General features: G+C 50.1%; 1 protein-coding gene and 1 long non-coding RNA gene across 2 annotated transcripts in view; one reads left to right on the plus strand and one right to left on the minus strand.

Annotated features, from left to right (window-relative positions):
* MAPK6 (mitogen-activated protein kinase 6) overlaps nt 1-15,663 on the minus strand; it is an 83,945-nt gene that overhangs the window by 65,245 nt on the left and 3,037 nt on the right. The window lies entirely within an intron of this gene.
* Nucleotides 7,583-13,005, plus strand: LOC135580549 (uncharacterized). The gene is made up of 3 exons (XR_010475320.1): nt 7,583-8,406; nt 9,025-9,974; nt 10,674-13,005. It is a non-coding gene; the product is annotated as an uncharacterized LOC135580549 (long non-coding RNA).

Here is a 15,663-nt window from a genome sequence, read left to right on the forward strand (position 1 = left end):
TCAGGAACAGAACAAGCCCGGGCATCATTTCACTTCTAAACCTCTTGCCAGTCATCTGGACCTCATCTCGCTGTTCCGAGAGCAGGGAGAGTGGGGGTGCCGGAGCGCGGTGCCCCCCGCGGGCAGGCGCGGCGTGTCCGGGGGGCGGCAGCAGCTCCCGCACCTGGGCTGGAACTGCTCAGTGGAACAAAACAGACAGAAAGCGACTCAAACTCCCTCCCGATTTCCAGCTGCTTCTCACAGACCGCGCTTCCTTCACCCTCTGCGACGTGCACGGACACGAGGCTAAAACGTGCGCAGTCCAAGGGATTAATCAACGGATGCCATGGATGTGTTGAGAGAAAGCAGGCTACGTGCCTGCAGAAATGAAGGACATAAAGAGATCGCTATGAAACACTGTCACAGGCTTCTTTGGTAGTTTTTGTCTACTTATAGTAGCTCTGTGTCATAGCCCTCTTAGAAACCAGAAAATATTATCATTATGTAAGCTTACCTGTTTCACAAACAGGACCACGCTTATGAAAATACCTGAAATCTGGATAGGCAAACAGAATATTTTAATTATTTTCATCTAAAGAGAAAGATAAACTCCACAACCAATAGAAAATACATTCACATTAACTTATTTGCAGTGGAGCTACATCTTGCTAGACAATCCAGAATTAGCTGCTGCCTGGAGCTTGAGTTCTGTGAAAATATATCTACACCTCCTTGGAAAAGTAGAACATCATATACAAGTACTTGCTAGCACACACAGAGTTAACCTTGCGCACTGCCCTCTCAAACAGAACTGGTTTTGAGATGTATTTGTTTAAACAAGTTAACAGAAATGTCAGAGGCCATTTCACCAACTGCGTATGACGACAGCCTTCCTGCTCTATCAGCACAGAACGATTACAAACTGGGAAACAAAAGCTTACTAATGGTGAGTCAGAGCAGGAAAATCTGCCCAGAAAATACATGCAAATGAGAGAAAGACAAGACAGACTTTGCATCATTCTGCCTTCCCCTTCTTCCTCTTTCCCCCAAAGAGCACGAGCTGAGCAGAGACTGCCTCTCCTGCTGGAAGAGCCCGGGGAAGAACTGGGCACGCTGACTTCCCACAACTCCTGCAGGGGTATTGGTAGTAAACTGGATGTCTGGATGAGTCCTAGACAAGCGTAAGGACTTCTGGTTATCTCAGGGCAGGAAACTGTTTGCCAGGAGTGTCAGGAAACAGCACATCCTTCCTAGGATGGGCTTGTGCATAAAGCACAAGAGACCTTGGATCTGCTCCAGCATGGAAAGCTCTGGATTTTCTGTGATCCCGTGGACAAACCATGCTGCTGTTTCCCTCCAACAGCAGGTCCGACTGCAGGGGACACGGGAGGCACCTTCTGTCACCTTCATAAGGGACCCAGCGCCAAAGGGCTTGTTAAGTGTTGGGCACGATAAGGGCCTGCAGGGAATTCATTTTTATTCGACTGTAAGAGCCTTCTCTTCGATGTTTAACTGTAAATACTGACTAATAATCATGCACGCACGGGAACTTACCAGAACCAAATCAACTGACAAGATGAACGATGAAACACCAAGTTCTCTCCCGTGTACACCATTCCTTGCTGCCTCTCTGCTTTTCCACACCAGAGGTGACTTTTGCAAAACTTCCCTAACGCCAGGAGGATCCCCATATTCTCCCCCAGCGTGTTGCATTCCCACACCAACACCTTTTGGAGAAACCACTCCGCTGGTTTCCCTGCGTATGAGCAGCAGAGCGGCCACAGTGCCGGCACCGCATGTCACACCACGCCACACCGTGCCAGCACTGCATGTCACACCACGCCACACCGTGCCAGCACTGCATGTCACACCACGCCACACCGTGCCAGCACTGCATGTCACACCACACCACGCCGTGCCAGCACTGCATGTCACACCACGCCACGCCGTGCCCAGGCTGCAGCCGGGACTGAGCTCTCCCCTGCGCCCCTGCGTTCGACCTGACCCGGCAGGACCAGCTGTGATGCACACAAGGTGCTGTTTGAAGCTGAATTTAAGGTCAGCCCCAATAAAGGACACGGCAACAGTCTAATCATAGCACCAAAGAAGATGCTGATGCTTTTCTCCTGAACGTGGCTCATGGCAGCAAGCTGCAGCTGAGTCGGGCATGGCTCACAGCTCTCCCTGGCCCGAGCCCTGCAGCTGTGCGCCCATCGCACAGCTGGGCTGGCAGCCGCGCACCCACTCAGTACACGCAGAAACCATAAGGGAAAAGAGGGCTATGCCCTACTCGGCTTTAGACTTGATTTCCACTTATGAAACTCCTTGATTTCCAGCTGTGACCATGACACAGCACAAGGCGCCAGTGCCTCTGCTCTGCCATCCTCTCCCAAATGCACCTGCTGCCTTTTGGAGGGGTTCTGCAGCACCTCTTTGTGTCATTCTGAAAACACTACCAACCTCCTAAGCCTAGGTTTAAGAGCAAGGCTTACTCAAAACAAACTAACAATAAAAACACTGCTTCTGAAGTTTCTGATTACATGATTAACTTACTTTTTTTCAGGAGAGGATAAAAACAGGTGAAATGCAATTAGTTATTCTGGTATAGTACTGTTTAATTTCTTTCAGAAGACTTAACCATAAATAACCGAATGCTCCCACCTCTTCCAGGAACACCAGTGCCGCTCTGCTGCCTTCTCCCTGAAGCAAAGATGTCATACATCGGTCACTCCTGGAGTCAGGAGACTTCAGCTGTTTCTCATTAAGGCAAGCAGAGGGTCCCACAAAGTCAGAAAAACTACAGAATTCAATGGTTGTGTCAGCCTCATTTTGTAAAGAGACTCGTTTGTGCCGTGGCTTTCCTAAACGCCACTCTGCAGCAGAGCCCAATGCGCACAGCCCGGGAGCAGCAGCCTGCAAGGCAGCGCTGCGGGTCCCCAGCGGCTGGGCACCCGGGGCACGGCTGGGCACCTGGGGCATGGCTGGACACCCGGGCATGGCTGGACACCCGGGGCACGGCTGGACACCCGGGGCACGGCTGGGCACCCGGGCACGGCTGGGCACCTGGACACAGCTGGACACCCGGGCACGGCTGGGCACCTGGGGCATGGCTGGGCACCCGGGCGGCTGGGCACCTGGACACGGCTGGACACCTGGACACGGCTGGACACCTGGACACGGCTGGCCCTGCCAACAGCCCCGCTCCCCCTGCCTGCGGGACGCAGGAAAGGCATTCTGCCGCTCGCACACTTCACTTTGGATTCTTCCACTGTCCTAGTTTGTGCAGTAAACCATTAATTCTCCCCTGAGGATCCACTCTGCTTTTAACATCCTCTGCCTGGTCTCATTTCCCTCACTGGGCTGTTGTGGCAATTAATTAGTTAACGTTTGCAAGGTGCTTTGAAGATGAAGAGTGCTAAGTGCTCAGCATTAAGCATGATTATTATAAAAATACTGCAGGCTCTGGCAAAGCAATTCAGGCAGGTGAGTATTACATTGAACTCACTTTATCCTTTTGCCTCAGAACCACCAGCACCCACAGCATGTTTCAGTCACCCAGAAACCCATGGTGTGTCGCCTTATAGCTTAATTATAAACCAACTTCTAGTCAGTCCTGTGCTGTGTGGTGGAACAGAAAGGCCAGACATTGTTCACATTGCAAAAACCTACCTGTGGGACAGACCAGACAGCAAACTCTGCCTCCTGCCAGCACAAACAGCTCCCATAATGGACCCAAATGCGGTGATGGTTAGATAAGGGGTCCCCTGCGGCGGACAGCCAGGCTGCACTGGGATTGTGGCAGACAATAACGGCACTGAAAATAGGCAGGAGAAACATCAGGCAGAGGCTGAGGCCCAAGGCAGCGGAGCCGAGCGGGGGGACGCGGGCTGGACGCTGTCACCACGCACCGGGCTGCAGGAACCAGCACCCTTCCTGGGGCACCACACCTGGGTACATGCCCAGGTACATGCCTTCAGATTTTTGATACATAAAACGGCAAAACAGAGTTTGGGATTTCTTCAGTAATCAGGGAAACCCAGTAAAACATTTTTTTCTTCTCCCTGCCACTGCAAAGCTGTTGCCTGTTAGTGTTTGATCCCTCTTTCCTATGTATATTTTCTTTAAACTTACTCTCCTAAAAATATTACAGTTGCTATTCTTTCTGCACAGTGTATATTCCAGAAGGAAACAAGCTGCTAACCAAGCTAGTAAATAGGTACATCTGTTAACCCACCTACACTGAAATGAGCTAGTAGGCTGTTTTTCAGGCCCGTGGTACCACCAAGATCCCCGGAGCACTGAGCCGCTCCTCCCGAGCTCCAGCACCAGCCGCCCTGCAGCAGGGGCTGGTGCTGGGCACCTGCTGAATTAGTGACAGGACGAGCAAGTGGGAGTTTATTAACAAATGAATTCCTGCTGTTACAAACCACTTCCACCACACTACCAGGGCTTTTAAAGGTTCATGGCAGGATAAGCCATCTCCTTTCGTTCCCAGGAGTGCAATTTCCATGGCTGCTGAGCTCTTGCTGCAGCTCCCATTAGCTGTGGCTGAGGCTGCGAGTGTTCAGCTCTTCTGAAACACAACAGTTTGGTGTGTTTGGGGGAGATAATCACCCTGGCTCCCACTGACTGCTCTGGGTGCATCCAGGGTGTTTGTTCTCCTGATGTGAGGGGCTAGTGCGGGTACATGCTTGGGGAAGCCTGTGACACAGGTACAAGCTTGGGGAAGCCTGTGACACAGCGTGTCCACAGGCCTGGAGCACCGGGCTGCCCGAGCAGGGGTGGGACGAGGCTCCACCTGCCACGGGAGGTTTGACTGCAGCTCTTGCCCCGGCACCTGCGGTCCTGGGCAGCCAGGAGTGGGGACAGCATGCCAGGTCCAGCGTGCTGCGGGACACGTCTGGTCACAGCCTGCATCGATCCACAACACAGCTGGAGCGGTGAGCTGGTGTGCCCGTGAAGGGCTGGACCTCCTGAAGCTCTACAGGAGCAGCAGCTTCAGTCCTAAATTTAATTGGCAAGAGGATGATTTGATAGACATCTGCCTTCTAGTTAGAAAGTGCTTTAGAGAGACAGCAGATTCTTCAAAGTAATTCTCCTGCATCACCTACAGTTCCTCCTTCTTATCTAAATGCAATATTAGCAACCCAGCTATTGATGCTCCCCAGGGATTTAATTATTTGGAAGACAGCACTGTTTGCTGCAGCCAGAGCTGGGTAAGCTCTTCTGGGATCAGGCCCCGGGCTGCTTTATGGCTTGACATTAGAAGGAAATCGCATGAAAATCAGTCTTCTTGTACAGGATCAAATAAACGCAATCGCCAAGCACAAAGCTGAAAGCTCTTCAGTGAAGAAGGGGTAGCGCCATTTTTTTTTTCAAACGCTGATATGAACTGTTAAGTGAAAACCAAATCATGAAGCACTGATTCAATCTCTAGCGCCTGCCAGGCTCACGCGGGCTCGGTGGGAGGCCTGTTTGAACAAGGCTATTTTCAGCTTTCCACCTGGAAACAAGAAAACGGAGAAAAACGAAGAGGATTTTGTTCCAGTGTAATCTGGGGCCACCACGTGATGCTGCCTGATCTGTGATAAAGCTTCCAGAGCTCAGCAGGTGTTTGGGGAGTGACTGCAGCCGCCCATTCAACATAATGATGCACAACCACAAGAGAGGGATCTGAAACAGAGGTCAAAGGAGAAAGAGTGTGGGAAGTTAGGGGTGAAGGACGGGTGATGGAACTAGATAAAACGTGTGCCAAACATGACTGACAGTAGAGAAATTAAACTCTGTTTCTGGGTAGAGGCAAGCTGATTGGTGCCTGTCACAGGGCACTGCTCCGTCACGCTGATCATCCCGGTTCCAAATGTATTCAGATACACTGGGACAACCGGTTGGAGACCCCAGGAAGCCCAGACCAGAGCACAGTTCACAGCACACTTTGCTCACTTACTTCTTTCACATCTTTGCTACTACATTCAGCAAAGATATTTTATTCCTTCCCTTCCAGAGCTCCTGTTGTCACAAGGAAGCTGAAAAATCAACAACAGAGTCATGACAAATGCAAGCAGGACCAATTCTTTACTGTGTACGTAACCCCAACACCGATGACACAGGACAGTTTCGGCTCACTATTGATACTCAAAAGACAACGTCCCCACAACTCAGACCTTTTGCCTCGTCAGATGCTTCACAACAACACACTAAATGTAGACATGGACCTAAATATACTCCATGTACTGTCTGCATAGAGTAAAACACTACGTGTAGACCAGCTCGGCAGATTTATTTCAAACGCTTCCCAGCAAGACTTCTCCATGCCAGGAGCTTCTTGGTCAAAGGAGCAGCACATTAACCACAAAGATTTTCCCAAAGAAGCTGGGGATCATGGGTTTATGAAAATCAGGTCCTTTTACTTTCTGTGCAAGCTGCTCTAACTCTTGCAAACTCCACCCTCTTCGTTACCGGAATTGGAGCAGCCTGTTCTCGAGGAAGCACAAAGCAGCACCCTGAGTTTTGCTCCTATAAAGGGAAAGAGCAAAACCAAATCAAAGAAACTCATTTACTACAGAAAGTTGTACTTTGCTTGTCTATAGATACTAAATACTTTGGAAGATGTCTAAGTAAATTGGTGTGGAAAACTGACAGTTGGAAAATAACATACTTTCATTATTTTTGTCTGAATCTTCACAAACTTGTGCACTGGTCTATTTTCTAATGTAAGGAAAAGGAAATTTTAAAAGCTCGACCACAAGCAAACTGAAACACCTGCATGCTGGGGCTTCTCCAAAGGAATATGCAACAGAATGGTCTGACCAGCCTGTACAAACATTGCACAAATTGTGACTTGCACATACAAGGACTTTAAACCCGATTGCTACTGTAATGATGAATCGTTGCGTAACCGAAGCCTTGCAACCAAAGTATCGTTTGCAGAGGGATCACCCTCCACCGGTTTCTCAGTTCCCTGTTAATTTTTTCCCTGCTGCAACTCTAGTCCCTGGAAAACAACCATAAACACCCCTAAGGTAATGACCCAGCTGAACACGACAGTATTTATAGCGCTACTATTTCCCCTTTAGTACATTTCGGAGCACAGAGAGAGCAACCAGACCCCTTGAGGATTATATCCTAACATATCTACTATAAATATTTATCTGACTAATTTTAGCTTCACCTAGGTCTTTCAGGGACACGCAGTGGGCTTGGGAAACCAGAGAAGCAACACAACATGACCTTCTCATGTTCAAGCCCGTTTCCCCTTGCTATTGCTGGGTTCAGCTCCTGGAGCGTTGCCCATCGGGAACGGGCTCGCGGCAGAACGAGTGCAGGACTCGCAGCCCTTGTCGATGGTGTCGATGATGGAGAATGTAGCAGGTTTCATCTTATTTTCACGCCACATAAGACCCTTTGCCGTGGCAATGAAAAGCCTGGCGCTGCCCAAAGTACTGTCACTCCAGAGAGGTAACTCCTTTGTGCCAAGCACAGAACATTCTCATGAGAGAAAGATGTTTGTTCAGCTACTAAAATAAAATAAAAATGAAATTCGGGTCAGAGTAACACCTGGGAAGCAAATTGCAAGTCAGAATAACAACACACCTTCTGGAGCACGTCTTTGGATGTCTGCAGTGATGTCTATGTGCTTCACACTTTGTCCTGTACACTCCAGTCTTGCAAGCAGCTCCCGTCCCGGGAGCGGTTTCTCAACAGGTGCCGGCTCGCAGAGAATCATTGGTGCAGCAGCAGAGGGGGAGACCCGGCACGGCGGGGTGGGACGGGGCTGCGTGGCAAAGGGGGCGTTCAACAGCAGCTCCAGAACATCCGCAGAGCAGCCGCTGCAGCCCCAGCGAACCACCGAGGTGCTCGTCTAAGCTCACCTGCCTCATCTGCCACTCTGCAGGACAGGCTGGCATCACAGCTGGCTTTGGGGGGGTTCTCCCAGCTGTACCATGACCAACGCGGTTAGTGCCACCGCCCTGAGGATGCTCAGCTATTAAATACACAATTAACTTGAATGCTTGCCACGTGACAGATAGTTAAGCATCGGTTCACTGGCAGGAGGAAAGATCAAGAAGGATTGTGATACACTGTGCAGACTCGGACCTGCATCCCTGTGCAGCACTGCAGAGCGACCGCAAGGCTGCAGGGGAAAACAAACAAACAAAAAGAACACGAAAAACAAAACCCAAAACCCCAATGAACGGAGTCGCTCAGATTTAGCCATTACAGGCAATTCATCTCAGCAGAAAATGTAAATACACGAAGGAACCTCAGCCAAAATACAGCGCCTGCTCTCCTCCCCTCGGTCTCGGGGTGGAGACGGATTCCTCAGACACACACTTGCCAGGCCAGTAATGCTCTCTGCTGCTCTGTGATGTTATCAGATGCTGCGGGACAACACTGCACCAATGCAGTTTAGACACTGTGGCACAGGTAGGTCTATCGGCAAAGCTGCCGGAGGGAAAGCCCAGGCCATTGGGGCAGGAACGGTTTTGTCAAGTGGCTTTGGTTTGCTTTGTCGAAAGGTTTTGTTGCTAAGAAAATACAGCACTGAGCTGCACCTGAGCCGTACTTTGGTACACGAAATATTCATACAGGCCGCAGCTCTCCCTGCACTGGCCAATGTACTCGGAGCAGCTGGATCCCACCCCGCTACGAGGTATGTGACGGGTGGGGGTTACAGGCACTGAGGTGACATTAGGAGACATTCAGCTCTTGGCTTGTGACTTTTAAACCCTTTCTTCTCCAAAGAATTTGCTGAATTCTCAGAGCACAAGATGGTATGAGCAGCACTGTGAAACTCTCACTGTGAGCCCAATTAACCTGGGGCTGATTGGTCACCAGGAGGATGGAGATCCCGCCTGGTTTTGCAGCAGGGTGGAGTTCACCCCCCGGGGCAGCACAAGTGGCCAACGCGTCCTCACCTCACACCAGGCAGCCAGCACAGAGCTTTGCACGGGACTCCACTGACTGAGGAACAGATATAGGTCTTACCGTTAATATTAAAAGCAAGAAAGAGAAAAATCATCTTTGTGTTTGCTTTAAATGCAGAGCTGCTCAGCAGAGCCCCACGCGCAGTTGTGTCACCGCGAGGGAAGGTTCGCTCAGTTCCAGGAGCTGCGACCAGAAGCTGAGGGTGGAGCGGGGAACATTGCCGTGGAAGTGCCCACAGCGTGACACGGCACCTGCAGAGTGACGTGACATGATGCCCGCAGCGTGACGTGACACGGCGCCCGCAGCGTGACGTGACACGGCGCCCACAGCGTGACGTGACATGATGCCCGCAGCGTGACGTGACACGGCGCCCGCAGCGTGACGTGACACGGCGCCCGCAGCAGCCACCGCAGGAACAGCCCTGTCATCCCCCCCGCACCACCCCGAGAGCCGCAGCAGCTGTGCCCAGGCTGAGGAGCAGGTCCCTGCGGCTGGGCCTCCGGAACACAGCACAGCCCAGGGGAAGCCTCCTCGCCCTTTTCTTCTGTGAAATAGGCGGCCATGGAAAACACCAGCACAACGGGAGGGGATCCTGTCAATGGCGCCTCCTAAGCACCACACACCAGGATCGCGGCTTTGCGTTCTCTGCTCACCACAGCCTAAGGATCTAAGGGGACTCACATCTCCTTAATGACTATCTCAAAAAGGATGCAAGAGTGAATGTATATAAATACCACAAAAACCAACATCTCCACCAGACACCCACCACCCCAGGCTCCCTCAGCCCCCGAGGCCAGTGCCTGGAGCCACCACCAGAGCCCGTGCAGTGATCCCTTCTACCGGCACAGCTGCAGCAGCCTCCAGCCAGTGCGCAAAAATCAACTGCAGCATCTCTAACGTGCTCAGCTGGTGTCGCCCAGGGACCCTCCCTGGCTTTGCCAACTGCAAGGCTCCAACCAGGACATGTTTTAAGAGGACCTCAGTCCTTCACCAGAGCTTCCAGGCTCTCCCGGTCCCAGCTGTACCGCCCCTGAGGAGCACGGGAAACCTCTGCACCTGCCGCACAGGTGAGCAAGCAGAACAGCCCCCTGGTCAAACACACTATGTGATAAGAAACAGCAGCAGTCATTGAATAATTCATGTGATAAACTATTTCTGGAGCATTTGATCAGCTCTACTGGCTATGGTTATTTTTGCTGAATCAACAGTCCCCCACCAGAACATATGTTCTAGCAAAACAAGCAGCGCTGTGACAGGTTAGGAAAGACGTTTACTAAATTAAATGCACACTCCGCTTGCTCAGCTGGGCCATAATGCGGTACATACATGGAAATCTAAGCAGCTAAATGCGTACTCCTCCTGAAGTGGCTGTCTGAGCACACACAGTCTGTCCCTTCAAGGTTTTTTCCATTAACATACCCATATGTAGAGCTACAAATCAAAATGAGAGAGAACAGAGCAGGCCAGCAGAAGAGCAAGAGAAATAAAACACATTGCAGGCCATTTTGCAAAAGGCGGCGATTACTATTATCAGTTAAAAGCAGTTGTGGACAGAGCGATTCTGCACCTCGGCAGCCTGCAACTGAGGGCTGGGGAAGCGAAAAGCGGCTGGAGAGAAACAAGGTGCTTTGCTGGGGGAGGGAAACGATCAGGGTTTTACCACCAACATTGCCCAGGGACATCCCTCACTCCTACAAACGCGGAATCCTTCCTTGCTGCCACCCTCCTCCAAGCAGCAGCTGTGAACCGCTCTTCTCGTTGCACAGGGTTGGCAGATGTTCAGAAGAAGAAAGGAGAACCGCCACGCTGCGCTGCTGTTGAACAGATGAGGATCTGAGCGGCACCGGGATTATGAGGCTTCTTCTGCCAGTGGAAGCGCGTACATGGTACCCGAGCCCCGTACTCGCACCTCACTCCATGGAAACACACCTGTGGCATCACCTCGGTAGATCCGGCAGCACAAAATCTCTGCCTAACTTGTCTTCCCACAGGTGGGACAAGAGGAATCCCAGCACGTGCTGGGATCTTCAACTCAAAATACAAATTCCCCCTCATACTCAGTATTAATAATACACAAACTCCCAACCACGCACAGCATGATCTCATTTTCTACCCTCGATGATGCTGAGGCGCCAGCAGGTTACGAGAACGCCCTGGGTGGTTTTGGTGGGGTGACGGGGTCGGCGTGACGGGGCAGGGACACCGCCGGCTGCCCACGGCCGCCCCAGCCGCTCCCACCTCACAAGCACCCACAGGTTTTACGCGGCTCAGCGTCACGGTTAAACACAGGAACCATTGCAGAGCACAACAACAAAGTCACACGTAACAGGTTTAACCAAAGCTGTGTATTTTCCTGCCATGGAAACCAGTCACAAGAACCAGAAAGCTGCCCAAAGACAAGGATTTCGTGTGTTGCTCTCTGCTAATCTGCCCTGTTCCCTTCTGAAACCCTGAAACTGATGAGTGGCGACATGGACCAGTTACAGCCGGCCCAAAGCAGCAATCTAAGCTTTCCACATCAAAGCTCTGCCAGTGCCTCAGCAAGGGTCACACCAAAGCACAAAGGTATTTCACCTGCTACCTCCAAATGACCTCACGCCGCCTGCAGCCTTGCTTCATCCTCACACAACCGACTCCAGCACACACACGGGGATTCTAAGCTGCAAGGCCTTAAGACACTTCTTTTTTCCCAGAAGCAGGAATAATTCAGAAGCCCAAGCAAACCGGAGCTGGCAAGAGCTCAGTGGTCCACGACTGAATGAGAGACACCATCGCGTTTAGACAAAAAGCAGCTATGAAGATTGCAGTTTGTCCTTGCCTACTAAGAGCAGAAAATGTAGTGCCTGAAGCTGTAGCAAAAGGTGAGCTGAGACTCAGAGAACCTTGGGAAACTGGAGATAACTAAGCAGCACATCGTCGGGAATCAACAGGTCAAAATCCATCGGGAAGGCTTACATCAAGCTTATCCTGTCTCAGAACATGAAGGTCCACGTCCCAAACTACTTCTCTGTGAACCTCCAACACTGGTGTTTCACACCAAATCGCCCAAGAACCAAAGTATTCCGTACTGCAGAATTGCGGTTTTAAATATTTACTGCCCTATACATCACAGCAAACATTTTCCCGCTTCCTAAACTCTGAAGTGAACCCTTATAGGTTTATAAGCTGTGATCCCATCCAACTAACAGCAGCTGCTCCTCCATGTCACACCATGGCCCTAAACCCGCAACCCCAGACCAAAGAGGCGTCAGCCACAGGCTAAAACCCAACGCCATCGACAGCCTCGCACTCACAGGATCCTTCGCCTAAAGGGACCGTCTTGGAGCAGAATGAAATTGCACCTTGTCTGAAAAGACACTTAACAGTCCATAACTTACGCAACAGCCAAACATTTCCTACCTAGGAGGGTGCAGCCCTGCCTCGCAAGGGCAGAAACACACGGCAACAGCTCAGCTGCCAAGCTGGAGCGATAAACCACGGGCTAATGGGACGAGAGGGAGGTGCTGGGGCTGCGGGGGACACGGGAGCCCGGCTGGGCTAAATTGCATTGGTATGTGTTCTAAATGTCTGGGGCTTTTTAAAGGCAAGATTTCAGTTTATTTTACAGTCTTTTTTGTTACCAATTTTAAAATACATATATTTATACGGTTTAGAAAGAACCATCTGGAATCGTGTCCTGAAAAATACATCCTTTTGGCAGACACCCTGTTTAGTTCTGATTAATTAGTGCGTGTTGATAGAAAGACAGGGCATGCTTGAGGGTTTTTTCTGATTTGTGAGCCCACTCTTTGTTAATTATCACATTTTCCAAGGAGGGAGAAATAATGTTCTGCCTCTCGAGCTCAGCTGCAACAAACCACCGCGTCCAAGACACAATATACACTACAAATGACTGGGACTTGTGGCTGCAATCCCCCCGCACGTCCTGCCCACGTCCTCATCCGTCCCCTCTGCTGGATTCAACACCTGACAACAGTTGTGCCATTTCTCTGTTTCCAAAGCAACACCTTTGCTTTGGAGTTTTTTTTTCCCCCCATCTATTCCATCTTCCTTTAATTTTAAAGCTTTTCAGGTTTTTGAAACACCTACACAACCTGATTTCAGAAACATCTAAAAGCTGGACCCCTCCAAGGCCTTGAAAAAGCCACTTACTCAAAATCTCCGATAACTTCTGAAAGCTGATCAGTCTTTCCAAGTGGTACAATCAGAGTGTCCTGAACGAGACGCGTGTTTGCTCAGGGTTCAGCCCCAGGGCGTGCAATGGATCTGCCTTCAACTGCCCCAGAGACCTCAGCACAAAGGTGACACCTTGTTTTCTTGGCTGTGCCAAAGAGCTCGAGCACCTTCCTAGAGCATCTGCACTGATGCACTGAGGCAAGTGTCTCAGGACGCAGTACCCAGCTATATGCACAACCACACCTGCAATTACAGCAATTAGCGGTTCTGAAGAGCTTCCCAGAGCTCATTGGTCACAAGGTCCTTAACAATAGCTTAGGTATGAAACTTGAAAGTCTTCGGCTCCTAATTGCTTGTGTTCTGCCACTACCATGAAAATAGCGGCATCGTTCAGCTCACGACAGAAGAGCGTCCACCCAGGGCAGCTGTGAGCAAACACTTTCCAGAAGCAAATGCGTTTCAGCTCGGTGGCCCCAGCCGAATGGGCAGCACTGGGCCCTTCTGAGGAGTTTTCCACACACTCCGTTGCAGAAGCAGAAAACCAGCCACCTGCCCGTGGAGATCTGGGAAAAACCATTATCTGAATGGTTACAGCAGGCACAAACCTAATTACCAACCAGACAAGCACTATAAATAACCCAAATAGATGCACAGATGTTACTTGTGTGGTAAGAACAGGAGCAGTTAGGGCTGCAGAAAACCCTGGATCTCATTCAGCCAATATAGGACAACTCCTGCTATCCCTGAATATTCATTCCCCTGTCCTGTAATTTTTTCATCCCATTGCAATTGAGTATATTTCAACTCAAACACAGATAATTTAACACCTATCAAACTTTTCTATTTACAGCAACATCCTATCCAACACGTCTATAGAATAAGGGCAGCCAGATCAAGCCAGCTGGCTGTCAAGATAAAAATCAATATATTCTCTATGTATATCCTACTACCCATACTAAACGCGATTGCAAGAGAGGAAAGTGCTCCTAAGTTTAGCTGGAGATATAATCCCATATGGGAACGCTTTGACGGGGTTGGGCAGCACAGCCTGAACGTGCTAAACCGGAGGTTAAACCAGCTCAGAGAAACGGGCGCCAGAGCTGTTCCGTGCTGTTCCGTGCTGTTCCGCCGCGCTCCTCGCTGTGCCGCTGATGGGCCCTGTCCAAAACCTGCCCGTACGGCAGCTGTGTTGCCGCTTGCTGCCTCTCCTGTAACTTCTTGGAAGAGTTTCAGCACAGACCCGAGGTGGACGCTGACGGTGACCAGGCACGTCCCGTGGCTGCGCGCTTCACCGGTGCTGAAATGGAGACCAGTTTGTCTCGGTAACTTCAGAGAACCGCTAGCAACAAACTTCTGTGTTTTCCACTGAAGATACTTGTCTTTTTCTTCCCGCGTACGCCTTATTTGCACATCCTACTTCAGAAAAAGAAAACTGGTTTTCCCAGGGAGGCTGATCCCCCTCTTACCTGAAAGAGATGCATCTTTTGTTTTCATAGTCACACGGTGACAGGTCAAGGCTGAGTTAGTGCTTTCACTGTACAACACGTCTTCAATCTTTTACAAACCTGCCATGAAAACTCACCAGGGACCAACAGACTTTCACACCCTCATCAGCTGCACAGACAGATCTTTTCCTTAAGACAGCGTTCACATGCTGGACCACGTGCCTGTGCCTCACTGGTTTAGGGATGCTGTGTGTTATTCTGGAAGCTGACCACTTTACCGTATTTCAGCTCGGGTCGGTTGTCCTTCACCATCAGCCCAAGCACTCGGGAAAGCGTCAGCCCTCCTTGAAGAGCACAGGCCTGTCAAGTCAACTTGCTGACTGAAGGCTGCTCCCCTCTACACTGACTCCATTCATTGTTACGTATAGGCCACTGCAATGTACGTCTTATATATATTAGACCACTCATACACAGCTGGACTGTTACAAAACTGACGTACTTTCCTGGAACTGTAATTTGAAAGTTTAGCCTTCATCAATTCAACTCTTTCTAACACACAGGAGGTTGCTACGGGCTGAAGTGTCTTTACTGTAAGTACTGCAAGAGTTTGATCTGCATCCTGTGTTCTCCTGCTAGGCTGACCTAAATGCGGTTAGTCCCAACATAAGAACACATCCTGGTCGTTTGCAGAAGATTCATTTAAGAATCCAAGCATATTTGGGAACTGTTGGGGGAAAAGAAACAACAGAGAAATATTTTTAGTCGGTGAGCTAACACTCGACTATTCCTGTCCTTGTTATTTAAGCCTCTTGTTTCATCACCAGACGCGAAGCTGTAAGTGATCACCAGTGATTCTCAAAGTGACAGCAGGTATTTCCAAAGGAGGACATTCTCATTTCCATTCCTATTGACCAGAAAAACCTGTACTGAGAGAAACAACACAGGAAGTTCATCGAAAGGACAAACTGCCCATCTGACATACACCGTGTAGCAAGGTGGGTATGGAAAAGGGACGATACCTCAAATTGTGTCCATGTTAATACAAAATGAGGTATCCCCAAAGAAACATATGAAAGATCTGTCTTTATTTAAATAAAGATACCTCTCAGAATCTAAATTAAAACCTTAAACCGAA

This window comes from Columba livia, chromosome 11 (genome assembly GCF_036013475.1).
Source record: "Columba livia isolate bColLiv1 breed racing homer chromosome 11, bColLiv1.pat.W.v2, whole genome shotgun sequence".
In the NCBI taxonomy this organism is placed as follows: domain Eukaryota; kingdom Metazoa; phylum Chordata; class Aves; order Columbiformes; family Columbidae; genus Columba; species Columba livia.